An 18,934-nucleotide genomic window follows, 5' to 3' on the forward strand; every position below is an offset into this window, starting at 1 on the left:
TTGGGCGTGGGCCACCGTTCTCCTTAGAAATGGCAGCCGGAGACATGGCACCGCACAGTGGGCGGACTCCTGGGAAACGCCCTGAGCAAACACCAAGGGAAGAAGGACAGAGGGACGCCGAGAAACACAGGGTGGTGCGTCTCCAAGGACAGTAAAACAGAGGGCCCTCGGGGGCTCCCCCAGAGGGCAGGCCCGCAGGCCGGGCAGCCGCGTGCCAAGGTCGATGCATCTCCGAAGCGAACAGCTCTGCACGAACCCTTGATCGCTTTAGGCAGATTCTCTGAAGTGGAGATACTTGGTCCAAGGCCGCCTACGCGTTTAAAGATCTTGCCTAATTTGATCACTTTAAAGCACCGGTTTTCATTTTGAGGCTGAGAGGGGGATTCACAGAGACCTTGCTGGCACAAGGAGCCGCGTGGGAGAACTCACGCGTGCGTAGCCATGGGGAGGGAGGGGGAGGGCACCCGCCAGAGCCGAGGCTCTGAGTAGAGGGACAACGGCCATACCAAGACGAGAACCCAGGACGGTAGGGCCTTGCCTCGTTGTACTTGTCCACAGGAACAGGGTTATCCAAGAATACCTGAGGGAGAAAGGGGAATATCAGCCTATCGTGGAATCTATTTTCTCATGTTTATACCACTATTTGCCTTGAATGCCATTTTTCTCCTCTCCTCTCCTCTCCTCTCCTCTCCTCTCCTCTCCCCTCCCCTCCCTCCCTTCCCCTCCTCCCCTCCCCTCCCCTCCCCTCTCCTCTCCTCCCTCTCCCTTTCCCTTCCCTCCCCTTCCAAGCCCTCCCCTGTCCTCTCCTCCCCTTTCCCCCTCTCCTCTCCCCTTCCTCTCTTCCCCTCCTCTCCTCTCCTTTCCTTCCCTTCTCTTCTTTCTTCCCTTCACTTTACCTCTCTTTCTCTCACTCTTGCTCTCACTCTCTCTCTGTCTGAAAGTACTGAAAACTGAACTCAGAACCTACAGTACTTGCTGCTACTATTTCAGCCACGTAACTCCTCACATTTTTTTTAGTTTCTTTTCCAGATAGAGTCTCACACTTTTGCCCAGTCCTGCCTTAGATAATGATCTTCCTTCCTCTGCCTTCTGAGAAACTGGAACCACTGTGTGTGTCACCGTTGCCTCACTGATGGAATGTAATGTCTTTAATGCTTCAGGAAACAGCTAAGATACACACACACACACACACACACACACACACACACTTCAAGCACATGGTGTCAAATTGACTGCGCTCTATATCAAACTAGTGGCAGCTATGACTTACAGTAGTCATGCATTGCTAAGACATTGACTAAGACATACCAGGAACGGGGAGCTTAGAACAATAGGACTTTATTCCCTCCCAGGTGGGAGGCCGGAAGACTGAAATTCGAGTGTAATGGGGGCCGTGATTCCTCTCGTGGGGCAGTGAGTCCATTTGGGGGGCTTCTGATCCTCCTCGCTACTTCCTGGTTTGCGGCTGACTCTTTCCCATCTTGACCTCTACTGTCATGCGAGCTTCCTCCTGCTAGTCATTCCCCTCTTACAGGCTCTCTCTCAATGACCGTCCATCAATTTAATTTAATCGACGAGGACTCTATTTCCAAAGAATGGTGCATTATCAGGCCCTTTGGACGAAGCTCTCTTTGTGATCTGTGTGCCTGTGTGTGGATAATTCCATTCGCTGTCATGTCCACATTGCTTTCCAGTAAGAGCAATACCGCATCTGTTTCCTTTGCTTTGAAGTCCTTGGAGGTAGAGTTCCCTCCTTAAAAATGCCCTCCCATTTCAGGTAGGGGCTCAGTCGCGTTTGCAGAAGTCCTGCCGGGACAGTCTCCTTCTGTCTCTCCTGGAAGGAAGGGAGGGGCTCTGTGGGTCTTGTTCTCATCCACACCCGGCAGAATGCCGTGGGCACCTGGGCTTTGAGTATCAATTTTTAACACAATGATGATAAAATCCAGTTCCAACAAAGCATGTAATTATTTCTCCCGCATCTTTACCCACTGATTCGGCACTGTGAGTTGCTGGCATATTCCTTATGCTTCTGTTGATTTCAGCTTTCCCCGGCTTTCTCCATTCTTCTACGCTGGTTCTTAACGTGTGGTTCCTCCAAATCTCCCCGTCTGTTCTCACGGCGCAGTGGGGATTTTCGCTCCTCCTCGTGAGCGGCCGTGCCCTTCACTGGTAATTCCGCCACGCGCTTTTAGGGAAGGGCAGGCACCTTCGCCTTGGCCTTGGAACTCCGAAGCCCAGGCTAGCGTGGCAAGGGAGCTGCCGACCCACTGTGGGTTTGTGACCACGAAGCGGCCTCCCGATCCCTCTTGTCTCTCTCTTGTTCCTCTGAGCAGAGGCCTTGTGCAGAGGCCACGAGGCTAACAGGCTTCCCCTCGTAACTGGGGGGGGGGGGGTGGTGCTGCTGCGTTTGGAGGCTCAGCACCAAGGCAGCCAGCGGTGGGGGAGGCGGGGGTGGGGGGGGCCTTGCCAGCACCCTCAGCCTTCCGCCCCCCCCCCCCCCGCCCGCCGCCTGCGCTCGATTTCACTTGCAAATGTTCCCGAGATGTGCTAACTGCAGCGGCGGCACGGAGGGGAAGAGCCGAGCGGGGAAGGAGACCGCGCTGCGCCCATCCTGAGACAGCCTAACAGCTTGCTTATGCATCTATTTGGCTTGGATGGAAAATGAGAACAGCTTTAATCTGCTACCAGCCTCCAACAGGGAAGCGCTCCCCGGAGCGAGGAGCCAGGCTCAGCGCGGCGGGCAGGGATGAAGGCGGCGAGGAGGGGCGCCGGCCCCTTAGGGACCGCAGGGCGAGTCGAAGGGGGGTCCATCCCCACCGGCCCAGAGCCCGGGAGTGGCAGCCCCGAAAACGAGCAACGGGGATGGTGTTTCTCCGGGTGCCCGCCTCGGTGCGGGTAATTGAATTGAGGTCTTTAGAAACGGACGCCTAATGCAATTCGGTCAGACGCGCGCTTTAGATTTTAGTAATTAGTAGCTAGGGGCTTGATGCCGCGTGGGAGGGAGGAGGGAGGGAAGTCTATTTCAGGAGATTGGAGTGATAAGGCCTTTGCATGGCTCTTTTTTTTTTTTAAATCAGTTCATGTAGAATCTGACATATGGCAAACAGGAAAAGATAGTATTTAAAAACCCCATAAATATACAGAGTTGGGGGAAAATCACCCAAGTGGAGAAGAGAGGGCTTGCCAGGGCCACTCCCCTCTCAGCGAGCCTCGGGGGGCACCAAGGGCCGCGGGTCGCCGTGGGAACGGGGTCTGCGGCTCAGAGGGCTCCCGGGCGCCCCGCCCATTCATCTGTGCCGGTTGTGCCCACTTCTCCGGGCTCTACCGGCCTGCCGGTCTCTGTGTTTAGGCTGCTGGGCTTCACGGACTGGCCCCTGGCGCCAGGAGCCAGGTCCCAGGCTGACTCGATGGGACGCACTCTTTTGCTTTATGGCTTTCTGTCGAAAACTCCCAAATGAATGCGATGTTATGTTAGCTGTTTTGTTTCTGAATGCAGGGAGGCTGTCTTGAAATTACGGTTGGAGAGAGCTGCTTAGAAATCTGCACTGACATCGTAATCATATCATAGTAAAACGGCCGTGGAGCCTTACAGGTTTGCACGGACCTGTCTATTGCCGAGGTAGCAGAACAAGAGCCTCTATGTAATTTTTAATAGAATATTTTTTAACTGAAATACCTTTCTAAAGCGTCAAGACACGCACAGTCACCACAAACAGACGCTGGCCCCGTCACCGAAAGCCACGATCAGCTAGATCCCGGAGCAATCTCACTCAGGCTTGTGGGGAACGGAAAAGAGATATTTAATGAAAGAGTGCTGTAAGAAGTTCGAAGAATTAAGGAAATATTAAACCCAGAACAAAGTATTTTTGGTAAATGGGTAATGATGGCAGTGTGAAATAGTTCATTGTGACTGGAGCTAATTCAGTATTACAGGAAATTCTAACTATATATCTTCCAAGTAAAAGTTTCCATCTTTCTTCAAGACAGGAAATTGTGCCACAATGAAATACGGAGGAAAAGATTTTATTTTTAGTACTCGCCAAACTGTGCTCACGTATTGTGCTCATATTCAACAGCGTCTGCACACACACGGGTGCACACAAACCGAGTGGGGAACACATCCGCTATTTCCTGGGCTAGCAGGAAGCCGGCACACGGGCCCCCGCAGTTCTGTCCCCCGATTTCTTCTTCTGACCCGGGAGGCGGCTGGCCGCGTTTGGAAGGAGGGGGGGGTGGACGTGTTCGCAATGGCCGCAGGTCGGCACTGGGGGTAGGCTGGCCAGGGCGTGCCGCGGCCGCTCCTCTCGAGGACAGCCGCCGGACGGTCAGGAGGGTGTCCCCGCCCACGTGCAGGCTCTCCCTGAGCACAGGACCCGCGTGGGAGGATTCCGGGCCGTTCCAGGGCACGGTGTGTAGGAATTCCTCTTCTGCGGCGCCAAGAGAAACACGGAGCGAACCTGGAGGGACGGGGACGCACCTCGTCCTGCAGGCGCCGGGCCCAGGGCGGGGCGGGGCGAAGGGAGGGGACGGCTCTGGGCGTGGAGGGTCCGCCTCCGTGGAATCGGGACGTGAGCAGCCAGGAGCCAGGGGCTGGGCAGAGCCGGGAGCCCGGCTGGTCCCCGGGCCCCGCACCCCGGGCCCCGCACCGGACTCCGCTGTGTACCCTTAGCACAGGTTCTGGTTTCGGAATGGACCGTTGCTGTAAAGTGAGAGACAGCGGAGCTGCACCACAGCCACGAGCCTCCATCTCCACATGGTCTGCTGGACGGGGGCCTCTGAGTAGGGAGGGCAGCGGACTTCATTATTACCCCAGACGGGAGGAGCTGACCCGCCCTGACGTCAGAAGTTAGGAATCCAACTCTTCCGTTATAACCACGTAATCTTTAAGCAATCGGTTCGCCGTATGCCTTTAAATAAATTTGCTATCTATAAAGATTAACAGCTTGTTTTAAATAAAATAAGTTGTCGTTATTTTTTTTTTGAAACATCGTTTTCCCATGCTAAAAGTAAATCAGTGGGTTTAAAACGCAAAATTCACGATCCCTTCCTTCATGCTGAAATATGCACTGACCCAAGCCAGAGACCGATTTATTCACGGGGTGGGGGGGTGGGGAGGGGGGAGCAAGCACTTCTAACGGGTACTCATGGACTCAGCAGACTATCCAGTGAGGGTTTGTGGCATGATAATAAACCGTGCTTAATTTTTGTACACCTTTAGTCACAATTCTACTTTTGGAACTATTATTCGCCTGGCAACCACACCACCCATCTTGTACTTCCACGCTTAATCCAGAGGCCTTGATAAATACCACCGGGTAACCGAGAAGCGTGGCCCATCAAGCCACCTAGAACGTTATGCTTCAAAGCACAGCCCACCGGACCGGTTCTCCCAAGGAGCTAGCCTCGCTTTATCATTCCATGGGTGGCAGTCAACAAAACGCACTAACTTGTTTCGGTGTCACCACTTTCGCCACTCACTGGCTGGTGGCTACAACGCTCGACGTTTGTATGTTGTTGTGCATTTTGTTTTGACCGTGGGCTTCTCCCCACGGAACCCGGAATGGGAAGCACAGCACAGGAGCCCATCTTCCATACTTCCTGCCTCGGGGCGGCAGAGCTGGTGTCACGCGCACCTGCGACAGACTTCCCTCCTCCGGGCTTTTAAAAACCTGGAGAGGAGTCGTGACATTCACTTCTCGAATGTTCTAGAGCCTGGTGGCCCATTTCTCCATGCGGGGCAATCATTCCGTTCGCAGTGCTTTGCAAACATCGCTGCCACCTGGATCCAAGCTCTTCCTCTGCGCCAAAGGAAGTCCTGCAGCAATGAAAGTCACACCTCCTTCCTTCCTCCGCCACATCCCTGAGAACACAGTGCGCTTCGTCTCCAAGAACGTGTTGAACCTGGCTCTTTACACGGGTGGAGTCAGGCCACGTGTGGGGCCTGCTGCTTCTCCCTTCTTTTACTAGCGCAAGGCTTTTAAGGTTCCCTCTTACTGTCACGCAAAGCAGGACATCACCCGTTCTCTTCTTGTAGCTCGATTATATTCTATTGTCTGGGTACTCTCTGGTTTATTCACCAGCTGATGGTATTTGGATTGTTTTTCTGTTTCGGCTATGCTGTGACATTAAGGTATAGGCTTTTGTTTGAACGTCTCTTTTCATTCAGTTGGGACGTACATTAGCTTCATTGGAGTATAAATGTGTGCCCTAGTCCACGGTTTTACTTTCCGCCATTTCAGTTACCCATCCTAAACTGTGCCTGACAATATTAAATGGAAACATTATAGAAATGAATAATTCATAGGTGTTTAATTGTGCGCTGTTCTAGGTAGTGTGATGGAGTGGTTTCTCTTCCATCCAGGGTGGAATATCCCTGTCTCCCGCATCCCCACACTGCAAACGCTACCGGCCTGCTCTGCACTTGGCAGACACCTTTGTCATCAGAAGCTCTGCCCAGGCTGCTCAGCGCAGGCGCAGGTACTCACAGATAACCTGTATTTTATTAGGCAACGGCCAAACACACACACGTAGATACGCGGGCTGGTAAGAGGAAGCTGAGGAGTGCTTGCTTTCAGTGATACGGTGGAAGTTCCCCACTGAAGCAGAGAAAAGAAGGAACGAGTATTGGCGTTTCTAAGGTCCTCAGTAAGAAGAAATCTTCTGTCTGTGACATTGTGAAGAGGGAAAGAAATTCACGCTCATTTTGCTGTTGTGCCTCAAACTGTCAAAATTACGGCCACAGTGTGTGGTAAGTGTGTTCAGCGCACGAGAAGTGGCTCTCAAACACAGAGTCGCTGCTGTCTGCGGCTTCGAGCATCCACGGCAGTCTTGGAATGTCCCCTACTGAGAAGAGGGGATACCCTATACTTGAGAGGGACATAACAGTCATGTAGATTCTGTGCTTAATTGACTGGGAAACATCTAAACGGTTCCTGAGATGTCTACAGCACTTTCTGTGCCCCTGGCCCAGGGTGTAAGGGTTAAAAATACACACATCTGCTTCCAGGTGTCCTGGGGTTATCTGTTAAAAAAAAAAAAAGCCATCCTCTCTCTGGTGTGGTTAAAAAAAATCAATGAATAATCTATGTGTGGGTTATTTTTAGGTATTCGCTCTGTTCCATTGTTCTAATTTTTTCTGGTGAATATAGCTATAAACATATTTTTTAGACAAAATACAGCATGCAATCCTATTAATACAACTTAAAGTCAAATCGTGAGCCGGAACTGTTACTCAATGTCACCAGCACCATCTGTAACTTTTTATCCTCTGCTGACAAGTCTGGTTCGTCACAAAAACCAAAATAATTGCTTTCTTGCTTTGTCTGCCTATGCTTGCAAAAGCTGCCGAGCAGAAGATGTGGTGTTTTGGAGTGTCTTTTGAGTACGGGCTCCAGGTTGTCAGTTCATGCTCTGCTTCTTTGGGGATGTTACTCCACTGTCTCACAGCTTGCATTGTTTCTGCTGGAAAATCGCCTGCCACCTCTCCTGTTTGCCCTGCTTTGCCTTGCCTTTCCCTCGTTTCTTTCTAAAGCTCTATCTCTGTGCTCAAGAGGTTTGATCTTGATGCACCCTGGTGTCGCTGCTGTGTTTCTTGAGCTCTACCTGGCCAGTGTTTCGGATCTGTGGGCTTGTTGTTTGCATCAGATTGGTAGATTTTTTCATACATTATCCTTTCAACAGCTCCTCTTTCACCTCTCATTTTTCTGTCAGGAAGGAAGACACCATGCACATTAAGTCATTTGGCAAAGTTGTCCCTGGGCTCACTCAGGCTCTGTTCTTGCCTAAAGTCCTTTTATCTCGGTATGTTTAATTTTAGTACTTTTTATTGCTACCTTCAACTTTGCTCTTTTCTCCATTGTGGCAAATACACTGTTAATCCTATTCTTCTTCTTCTTCTTCTTCTTCTTCTTCTTCTTCTTCTTCTTCTTCTTCTTCTTCTTCTTCTTCTTCTTCTTCCCACAAATACTAGGTTTTCACTTGCAGGTGTTTAACTTTGCTCTGTTACAATACCTTCCATGTGTCAACTTCCGTCCTCTAATACTTTAAATTAGGAATACAATTAGAGTGTGGTCATCCTTGGCTTCTTTAGGGAATTGATTCCAGAACCCTCAGTATGTCAAAACTCAAACCTCTTCTATACCCAAATCTCTTCTATAATAAAAACATGTCACATTGGCATATAATCTACACATCCCTATATAGACTTTAATCATCTGTCAATTACTTACCATACCCGGTTCAATGCATATGTTATGCAAATAGTAGTCACATTGCTATTGTTTAGCAAATAATGACAAGAAGCTGCGCGTGCCCAACAAGCACCATTTGTTTGTCAGGTACTTTCTTCCGAGGTTGGCCAGGCACTGGCTCCAGGCAGGCTGAGTGGCCACATTCTCCTCTACCACCCACCGAGGCTTCAAGAAGAGGTCCCCGTGAACGGTGAAATGGCAAGCAAGATAGGATTAAGGACCTTGAGACAAAGGGATTATTCTGAATTTTCCAGGTGGTCCCTCCTGCCCCTATGGGCCTGTAAGGAAGAGAGGGCGGGAGCTCAAGACAGAAAAAGGAATTGGGAAGTGCTGAGCTTCTGGCTTTGGTGATGGAGCTGGGACCAAGGGCCAAGGAATGCAGTCGACAGCCTCTAGGAGCCAGGCAAAGCCAGAACCTGGATGTTTCTGGAGACTGCTCAGAAGGACAGGCTTGCTGGTGCACCTTAGACTTCCAGAATGGAAGATAATAACTTGTCTTGTTTATCGCAATGGAAACGAACACCATCTCCTTCAACCTGAGAGTGCTACAGTGCGGGGGAGCTGGTGGCACCTCCTTCCCTCCTCTCACGCTCCCGGAGACCCCCTTCCCACCCACCCCCCGCCCCAGGAAGCAACTGGCAACTACAGGGCCCATCCCGTTCACATGTCATGTCTCAGGGCCCCTGCCTCTTCCTACTGGTAAGGTCCAATGTCTGGAGAGTCACTGTACCTGTACTGATTTGTGTCCAGTGTTTGGTCCAGGCAACTGGGACAATCGAATCCCTGTAGCCTGGGCTGGAAGTGCCTGTACTAGATTTGGTTGCATGGTTACGCCTCCAATTTGATACCCAATGAGATTGATTTTTTTAACAAAATTGTTCATAATATTTGTGGTGATTTTTGTTAAATTTGATGTTATCACATTGTAAAATATGTTTTAGATTATTATATTTCCTAGCATAGTTTTTTCTTGTGTACTATAAACTTTCTGAATGCAAGACAGGCGGTTTTATTCTTCATCTGCTCTGAACTTTGAAGATCACAGCTCAATTGTCTATTACTGAAAGACACTGACCTCGTCGTCGTGAGCCAAAGTCTGAATTTGCAAACAAAAATTATCCTTTATGAGAGTATAACAGCCATTCAGAAACAATGTCATTTAATATTCAGGGTGTCCCAGGGGTGTCCACAAACTATTTCTATATTAATACTAGCAGATTTTGACTCTCTTTTGCCAAAATATCTATCTTAAAAGGTGGGTTTCTTTCCCAGTGACTCCAGGGTAAGGCTACACAGCGTATCTTTCTTCTTTCTTCTCAGTATTCCTTTTCCTGGCCAATAGTCCATCAATCATGATGATGGAATTATGAGCCTAGTTGTGAGGACACACACTTTGAAAGAAGCAGCACGCTCAGGTCAGGGTTTACCTGTGTGACACAGTGTCTGCAGGTCCTTTGGTTTTGGCATGCAAGATGTGTGCAAATATCTGTCTCCCTCAACATTGTGATCCCAGGCTGTATTTACTGAAATTTATTCATAAGGATGATGTTAAACTGTGCGATTAGGTAAGGGAATTAAGGCTGAATTATAAGCAAATATAAGCCGTAATCTCTATGTGATTCAAAGCCATTCAGTGTCGTTCACAAATATTTGGTATTTTCTATTGTCTGGGCAGTGATTTTTTTTTCTTTTAGGTTTGTAATATTTGCTTATAAAACATATACCTGGCCACCTTCCATGTTCCACATTCTCATTTGGTTTGGAGAGTGTACAGAACCGTGCTGGCGGTACTATGTCTTTCTGGGAGTTGTATGTAACTGGAATAAAGTACACACGGTTGTTAATACACTGTTACTCAATTACGTGTTCTATAATTCAGTAACGGAAAGCAGCAAGATGTATTAATTACCGGAATCAACAAAACAAAATGTTTTCCTCATCCCCTTAAAAACACACGTCATTCTTAGAAAGAATTCCTCTGCTCCGTGAGAGACCAGGGAGAGGGCATCTCTCTCTGTCGGCAGGAGACCTCGTCACGGCCCTGGGCCTCCAGCCCGTGTTCAAGTTATCTGCACTCGGTGTTCAAGTTATCTGACCCCGGATGCGATTCCGAGAAACTGCTCGTGCATGCCTCTGCTTGTCTCTGCATGTCTCCCCATATGCTCCCCTCGCTGGGCGTCATGCCTCCATCATACCTGACCATCTCTTTGATGCACAGCCATTAGTTGATACTGAGATGCGTGATATTGATCTCCTTCTCGCCTGTGTTTTAATGTGCCTGGAAATTTGTTTGACAAATTGTTCTAAGTGTCGTTTTCCATCAGTATACTAAGGTCTTATGGAAGTTACTAGGGCAATCTATATGCCTTACTTTTGATAAGAGCTCACTAATATATGGGCAAATTATTATTTTTCAATGCCTCTTTCAGAGCACACACTTAATTTTTGGTGTTTCTGTTGGGAAAGAACTCAAGATGAGAATTCTCCAACTTGTTCCCGGCCCTCTTTATGTTTCTGTCCCACTTCACACATTGATCATAATGCTCAAAAACGAGTTCTGCAGTCCCGTGTGCTATTTTCTGAAACCCCTTCACAGGCTTAAAAAATGCATAACACCTTACATTGCCTTCACTGAAATGGCGTGCAATCCATTTGCATAATCTTTTAATCAAAAGATTGCCTTGACTATCCAAATAGAACCCGTTGTAAATTGTACACACACCTTTTCAGCATTAAACGACTTCATTACTATTATTTTAAAAAAATCTATTTTTTAAGTTTTTAAACAAATGTTTTGGCTTCGGATTCCTCTATGACAGTACTGGGTTTAGAATCCTATAAGCAAATGAGAACTTGGAGGGCTCAGAGGAGAACCCCAGGCATCCCTCCAAGATCAGGAATTATGACCAGGATCCTATGTAGCATAGTTGAGTGGGCGTTGGTGACACAAGGCTGCTTTCACGAGTGGTCTGTGCTCTGTCGTCTGCCCACGTGTCTGTGCCAGCAGACCCCGCCCCACGCCCCACCAGAGCCTGTCTGGGGAAGAGCCCCGGTGCTTCGGACTCTCCTTCTGTCCTAAGTGTGAGTTCCTTTCTTGTAATGAAGTCCTGCTTGTTTTAAGCACACTTACTCATTTTATAGCGTGCTACAGGCGAGAGGGAAGCATCTGCTGGGACCACTAGAGAAGGGGTTTAACAACAAAATACAAGTTCTAAGGTCACCCCAAGAGAACGCCCTACCCCCACAAGCGTTTTTGTCCCGTTCTCCCTGGGATTTTCTTGTCACTCGGTGTTATGGGAAGGCAAGAAGGAGATGCTTTCTGCCAAGTTGTTCTCTTTGCTTTTAGGTAATTAACTTACTAGATGACCGACTTTGTGAGTGGGCTTTCAAGGGCAGGGAGGCCTCCATCACCGTGGCCCGAGCCCAGACGCATGGCGGCCCTGCTCCCTGTTATCTGGTGATGGTGGGGTGAAGGCAAAGTGTCTGATGGAGAGGAGTGCCTGTGGTCCCTCACCCTCAGCGAGCTTGTGACCTTTCCCTAACAGAAGTGCAAGCAGAAACACAGAAGGGCAGAGGGACAATCACGTCACAGATGTAGAACCCAGGAGCCCACAGAGACATCTGCCTCTGGGTGTATGTTTGCACGCGCACACGAGCGTGCGCACACGCACGCACGCACAAGCACATGAGAGTGTACGCATGAGCATGAGTGTGTGCGTGTCTAGGGTGTGTGTGTGTGTGCGCGCGCGCGCGCGTGTGTGCGCCCTTCTGCTTTTCCTCCATTGAAAATAGCTCTCGTGTATTTGCTAGGAAGACATGTGTTTCACAGCTAAACCTTTCAACAGTACAGCAGGAAAAAGCAAGATGGAAATATGAAATAGGATAAGTAATGATGGCTCTGCACACCCTAGGACACCAGGTGAGCATCCTTCCTGACCTCTCTCCACACAGATGTGTGTGCACGCAGGCACGCACACACGCACACACACACACACGCACTTGAAAGGACTCTCGCTGCACACGCAGGGTCCCTAGATACAAGGTTAAGTTTTCATGTCAATAAATAACTGCTCTTTGAGTGGCATAATTAGCGTATTTGCAGGTTTATAGAAATAGAACCTTGACCTCTATCGTCATGTCGCTATTACACTGTTTTAATTTGCTACCAATTTACAACTTATTTCAGGCAACTTGTTTTTTTCAAGTCACTGGATTTAATGATTTCATGATACATGTGCCAAATATATTATAAAATAGATTAGCTACTTCCTTCCACCCTTTTCTTACATCAATCCCTACCAGTTACATTTGGGGGGCTTTTATAAATGTAATGCTTGTATTTGCTCTGCTTCTATAGACTGAGGGACTGACAGTAATAGTCTTACCCCTTTATACATTTCTTTAAGGTCCTTATTATTAATCCAAGATGAATAAAAGCATTAGGCACACAATTTTTAAAAAAAACACCAAGCCAAATCAAACCAACAACGAAACAGATGACTGTTATTTTTGCAAGCTATCATGGATAACTTCAATGTTTTTGCCAGAACTTTCACATATTTGGTGATATTTTTACATGCGTTAAAGAGTGAATTGTATCCCAAAATAAAATGGCTGGAGTGATCAATGTGTTTGTTATAAGTAAAATAAAATTGCACGAGTTCCGTGACAGAACACCTTTCTCCAGTGTTTTCACCTTGGGAGTGAGTCACTCCATGTACGCCTGCCCTTTTTGTGAGACGGAAAAAAACCCAAGGGACCCTACTGTAAGTATAAGTTCTAGAGTAAGCCTTTTATTTTAAATAACAATGTATCCTTAGGAGTCAGTGGCGCCTACTCTAACGCAGCTGGCAGAATAACTCCCAAACCCAATGGAGATTGTATTCTACTGTGGGATCAGCCCCGCTCCGTTTTACATTTCTGCCCCATGGGGTAGAGCGTGTCTAGACTGTTCTAACGATGCCGAACTCTGAGCATTCCTGAAACGTGAACTCTAAGAACCACGCTGAAGTGTTTCTAAAATAATGAAGACATTTCAGGAACAAACCTTGGAGTTCCTGGCTGCACATGGCACAGCACAGTCGATGGAAGCCTGTCCGTCGGTCCTGCATGGCGGTCATGACTGGATGCCTCACTGAGTGTTTCCTTGTCCTTGATTTCTGGGAGCCCATGCCCCACCCAAATCCACGGGTGCCCAGAAGCAAGGCCGAGCGGACGGGTTTGGTCTGAGTGGTCTGATGGACCCCCGAGGTCTGCTGAAAGGTAATGCATCATCTTTCAGGGATGCTGGGTGAGTTGGGGACCAGCCAGGTAGCCCTGCCCTGGGCCTGCCGCGTCCATTCCTTCACCGGAACCTGTCACCACGACGACTCCCAAGGGGGCTGAACCTTCCAACCATGGATGTAAAAACAGCAAGCAACAACAACCCCAAGCTAGAATGACCAATCAAATCCATATGTGTACTTAGCACGTCTTTGTTGGTCCAGAGCTGAATTTTGCCAGCTTTTTAGTCACTCAATTCTGTACCATTTTTCCCTTCTGAGATCTGTGTGTCAGCACCTTTGGGCCCTCTCCTATTTCCGCAGGAGAGCTGCCATCTCCCTCCGGGCCTAGAATACATGGCAGGCCACACGGAGCGTGTCTTCTGGATTAGAGAGAGCTTGACCTCTGAGTGATGTCCTCACTGAGATGTCAGATTGGCTCCAATACCCAGCAGCCCCAGTACGGAAAGGAGGAACGAGTGTCTAGACTCATCTAAAGTTGGGATTTTTGTCATCTGTTCTTAACCGCAGAGACAAGGGATTTAGGCCAAGGGGGGAAACGATGTTGAAACCACGTGATTTTAGGTGTGGGCTACCTGGAAGAGAAAACAAGCAAGGCACGGCAATCAGGGAAGTAGAGGTTTTGCAGCCTGGAGCCTCCAGGCTCACAATGGGCGTGACCTCCGCGTGTTTCGCACCCGCCTCGTCGTCCCTGGACCCAGAATTCTGCCTCCACCCCGGTGCCGGCCCTGGGCCTGCCGTGACCTGGCCTTGAACACCAGGCTCCGGTGGTCCCCGGCGCCAGGCGGGACGCGCGGGGGACTGTCCCTCGGAGGCAGGCAGGAGAGCTGGGCGGGGGCCGCCAGCGCCGTGTCACCCAGCTCCGCTCATCGTTTCCGAGCTGCTCTGGTCGCTCCAAATTCCTGCACACACCGCAAGCTAAGACAGTGCTGCTGAAAGGTGATTTGCCAGATTGTGAACCATCGACTCATACCGATGACTGCGGAGCAAATAACGTAGCGCAAACTGATGACGAGTCAGCTGACAGGGCGACTACACAGGACTCGTACACATAAACCGAGTCTGACACCAGGCGCCATTACTTCTTTAAAACAAATCTGAGGCATATTTTGAAGAGTGATTTGAAACAAAACAAAACAAAAGAAAAGAAACGAATAGCGTACAGTATCTCAGGGCGTAAGGCAGATGTCACTCTGGATCCGAGAAAGAAAAGAAAAGTCGTCCCCCAGAGTCTTCTCCTCCTGGGAAATCCTGCCAAACCCTATTTGTTTTTGTGCTGCTAGAAACAGACACACCAGTATTTTCATAATAATCCTTGATATAACACAACCGTGCGATGCTAGGGGAGCCCCGCGGGGGGTTACGGAGGGAGGGACTGGGGAGGTGTCCTCGTGGTTTCTCCTGCTAGCACTCATTCTGTCGCCCGCGGGTGATTGCAAAGGTGGCGATCGTCACCGACCGCCTACGCTGGACAGAGGGACAGCCATCGCTTGAGGGAAAAGCGCTCATCGGGTGAGCGGGTGGGCAGCACGCAGGGCCCGCAGGAGTGGGTACCCTCCCCCCCCTGGGGCCGCTCCCCGCCTCTCTGGTTTCCCCTGGGGTCCTGGGCCGCCAGCCTCTTTGCCTAAGCAAGTCCTTATGGTGAGTGGGGAGTGGCACCCACGCCCTCCGGTCCTCGTCAGACCTGCTGATCTCGGGGCAATTGACTTAACGGGGAGCCGTGCCCGGCCTCACGCGTCCCCCTTTCCCAGCCGGCCTCCAGCTTTCCCAGAAGGCTGGGACTCACGGAGGACACGCCGTCGGGTCTGCTGGAAGAGGTGACCAGAGTGACTGGCCGCACCGGGGCCTGGGGCCGGGACCCTGCTTTGCCAGGTTCGTGGTGACCTCAGGGACGCTGGTTTGGGGGGCGGGACTGGACGCGGGGGCTGGGAAGGGTGTGGAGGGCGGTGGGGGCCCAGGCTTGAAGCTGGTCAAGTCTTTTCCCAGAAGCGCCGTGCGGGCGTGGAGCGTCTCGGGGGAGCTGAGGGTCCCCCGCTGGCTGGCCGGGGACGGCGGGTTGGGGGAACTTGCTCTTGGAGTCCGCCGGGCCTCTCCACCTCTCCTCTCCCTGCTCTGCACGGCCGTTCCAGAGGCTGCAGCACTGATCGTTACATTGATCAAGCAGGTGTGACTCCCCCCCACCAACCCGGGGGTCGCTCAGTCTACACCTGGCACAACTGCACTGTCCCCAGCCCGGGAAGGAGAGCTCAGGAATCTCCACACCCTATCCGCTACCCGGGGATGGAACTTCACTGTTCAAGATCATCCGAATGATGAAAATGTACACATTGGCTCACTTTTAGACGGAGGTTAAGCAGGCCTACTTTGGGCCATTTGGAAGTTTAAAGTTCTGGAAAAGCTGAACTAAATGATATTAGGGGAAACTTGTATTTTGGTAGAAAGCTTGATGCTAGAGAAATCTACAGTTTGGATGAACATTGGCAGCGTGGTGAGATTTTTGACTCAGTGGGAATTATTTTATGATTTGGCAAACTGCGGATAGCCAAAAGCAATACGAATCAGTTCTTCTCTCTAGCCGTGCATTACGTCCATACGGGTTAAATTCAGTGCCCACGGTCGAAAGCGCCTGAGAAGAAATCCTGAGTCACGAGGGTCGCGGGTGCCTTGTACGCTCTCAGAAAATCCACCGGCAGCAAAGCCGGGACTCCGAGTGGCCGGTGGCCGAGACCCCCGTAGTTTTGCGTTGTGGTCTGTCAGGGCTCGGGGACCCAGTCCCCTTGGGCCGCTGGGTTTTCCTTGCTTGCCGTGGGTGAATCTCCGGGGGTCTGCCTGCCTGCGTTCTGCGTGCGACGTGAACGCAGAGGCACGGCGAAGGGTTTTAGCGCCTCTCAGAGTGGCTCATTTCATCCTCGGAAACCGGGCCTTCGGCTCCAGCGCCGCCCCTACTTGCGTCAGTGCTCCAGGGCCGGAGCTGCCGGCTCGGGTTGGAGCGGTTCTCTGAGCACCAACACTACCACATGCTGGGATTCCTCTTCCCTTTCACCCGCGCGCGAAGGACGGTCTCACTGGGCGGTCAGCTGAAAGGCGTGATCACACTCAAAATACCTCCCTCTCCTAAGAGAATGAATTGACCAATGACAATCTTTTTTTTTTTTTTTTTCCAGTACCAAGATTTGAACCAGGGCCTCAAGCTTATACTGCTTGATCCATAATCCTAGACGGCGTTTTGCTCTGGTTATTTTTCAGATAGGTTCTCACAAACTTTTTGTCTAGGACGGCCTTAAATTCGTGATCCTCTGACCTGTCACTCCAAGTGGCTGGAATTACACAGAGCTCGAAGCGATTCGTGAAGTGGTTTTCACCTTCCGGAGGAGCTGGCCATCACGTTTTACCTACTGCGTGAAGCCATGTAGATGTCTATCTTCCTAATTGTGTTTGTCCACTTTCCGTCACCGTGACAGAATGCCTGAGATAAACACGCCAGGAGGAGGGAAACCTGTCCCGGGCTCGCGGCTTTGTGGGATTTAGCTCTGAGTGGGTGGCCTCCACTGCTTTGGGGCTGACACAGGCAGAACATTCTGGTGTCTGTCAACCCACCAATGATTAATCCACTGAGGAGGTCGGACCCCCAGGTCCTGGCCCCTTCTCTCAAACCCAGCTCTGAACGCGGGCGCACACCGGGGTACCCTTTTGGGTGACACAGTCCAGATCATAACACCAGGACAGGCCGTATATTCCTATTCAAAAAGGTAAGCTGACGGTCCTGTTGTGGCGGGTTTAGAGTTTGTCCACCTGCTTCTTATTTAAGTGCTACATAATACACTCTTCTTCATCCTTTGTCATTCATTCACCTCTCTCTTATTTTCCTTTATACCACGGTGTTCACTAAGAAAAAGAGATTCTTCACCGGACCCCATGCTCCCAGAAGTGGTTATTATTTGATTGCGATGGTCTACCAACCCAGCGTGTAGTCGGCACAAGACCAACGCTTGTCCGTTTCAATTCAGTGGTGGGTGATGGATTCGGTGGCCAGTCCTTTCCTGGAGGGAGCCTGGCTCATTTTCACAGACGCAGCTCTCCCGTGGGCCTGTGTGACCCCCGTGTCGACCCAGCGTCTGCCTCTCAGAGTCCGGGCCTGCTCAGGTGCAGCTGGCTCTGGGCCACGCGGGCCTCTCCCTGCCCGCGCGTGGAAGTCTCCGAGGCCGCCCCGGGCCCGTCTGCCGCTCCCTCCTGCAGATCACGGCCGAGTGTGGCGCCGCGTGCCCAGCCGTCACCCCGGCGTCTCCGTCGCCGCAGCGTCTCCCGCCAGGTCCCTCTCAAAGCCGGGCGCTTTCGGTGGCCGTGGCCCCGCGCCGATTCTGAAAGGCAGAGGCGGAGGAGCGCGGAGGGGCCGCTGGGCGAGGGGCGAGGGAGGGGGGAAGCGGACAGAGCCTCCGGGCGTGACGTCGCGCCGTCGGCCTTGCCGCCCCGGGCTCGCCCCGGCTCCGGGGCCGCGTGGGGTCGGTGGGGACGGGGACGGGGGGCCCGGCGCTGCGGCCCCAGCCCAGGGGCCTGGACGACACACAGCCCCACTCACCTCGGGGATCACCGGCGCGGCCTGCGCTCCCCTTGCTTGTCACCCTGGCGGTCACCCAGGCTGCTCTGGAGATTTCCAGAAGGACGAGAGGCCCGGAGGGCAGCGGTGCGTGGCGTGGTCAGCACCGCCCTGGACCCGAGCCGGCGCTCTGACCTCCCAGAGGGGCTCCCCCCACTCCTCCTGCGGCTCATCGCCGGCCTGCTCTTCCTGCTCCCCCATCCGCCGCCGCCTCCTCCCCCCTCCTCCTCCTCCTCCCGCCTCTTCTCACTCCTCCTCCTCCTCCTCCCGATTGTCATCCCTCTGCTCCTCTTGCTTCTCCTCCTCCTTCTCTTCCTGCTCCTCTCTTCTTCTTCTTTCTTCTCCTGCTGCTCTTTCTGCTTATCCTGATCCTGTCTCTTCTCCTACCTCTCTCCTTTCCTTTCCTCTCCTCTCCTCTCCTCTCCTCTCCTCTCCTCTCCTCTCCTCTCCTCTCCTCTCCTCTCCTCTCCTCTCCTCTCCTTTTTCCTTTCCCTCCCCGTCCCTTCCCTTCCTTTCCCTTTCCCTTTTCCCTCCCTTTTCCCTCCCTTCCCTTCCCTTCTTCCCTTCTCTTCCCTTCTTCCCCTCCCTTCCCCTCCCCTCTTCTCCCCTCCCCTCCCCTCCCCTTCCCTTTCCTCCCTCTCCCCTTTCTCCGCCGTGCCCCACTGTGGCTGTCTCCCTGGTCTCTGCCTGACTGTCACACACCTCCTCCCCACAAGTATTAAATTTCCTCTGCTAGTGCAAAACTTAATGAAAGCTCTAGAGTACACAATAGCATTTTGGGTCAGGGATCTGGCCGCTATGAGAAGGCA

The sequence above is a fragment of the Perognathus longimembris genome, chromosome 15, assembly GCF_023159225.1.
Source record: "Perognathus longimembris pacificus isolate PPM17 chromosome 15, ASM2315922v1, whole genome shotgun sequence".
NCBI lineage: Eukaryota > Metazoa > Chordata > Mammalia > Rodentia > Heteromyidae > Perognathus > Perognathus longimembris.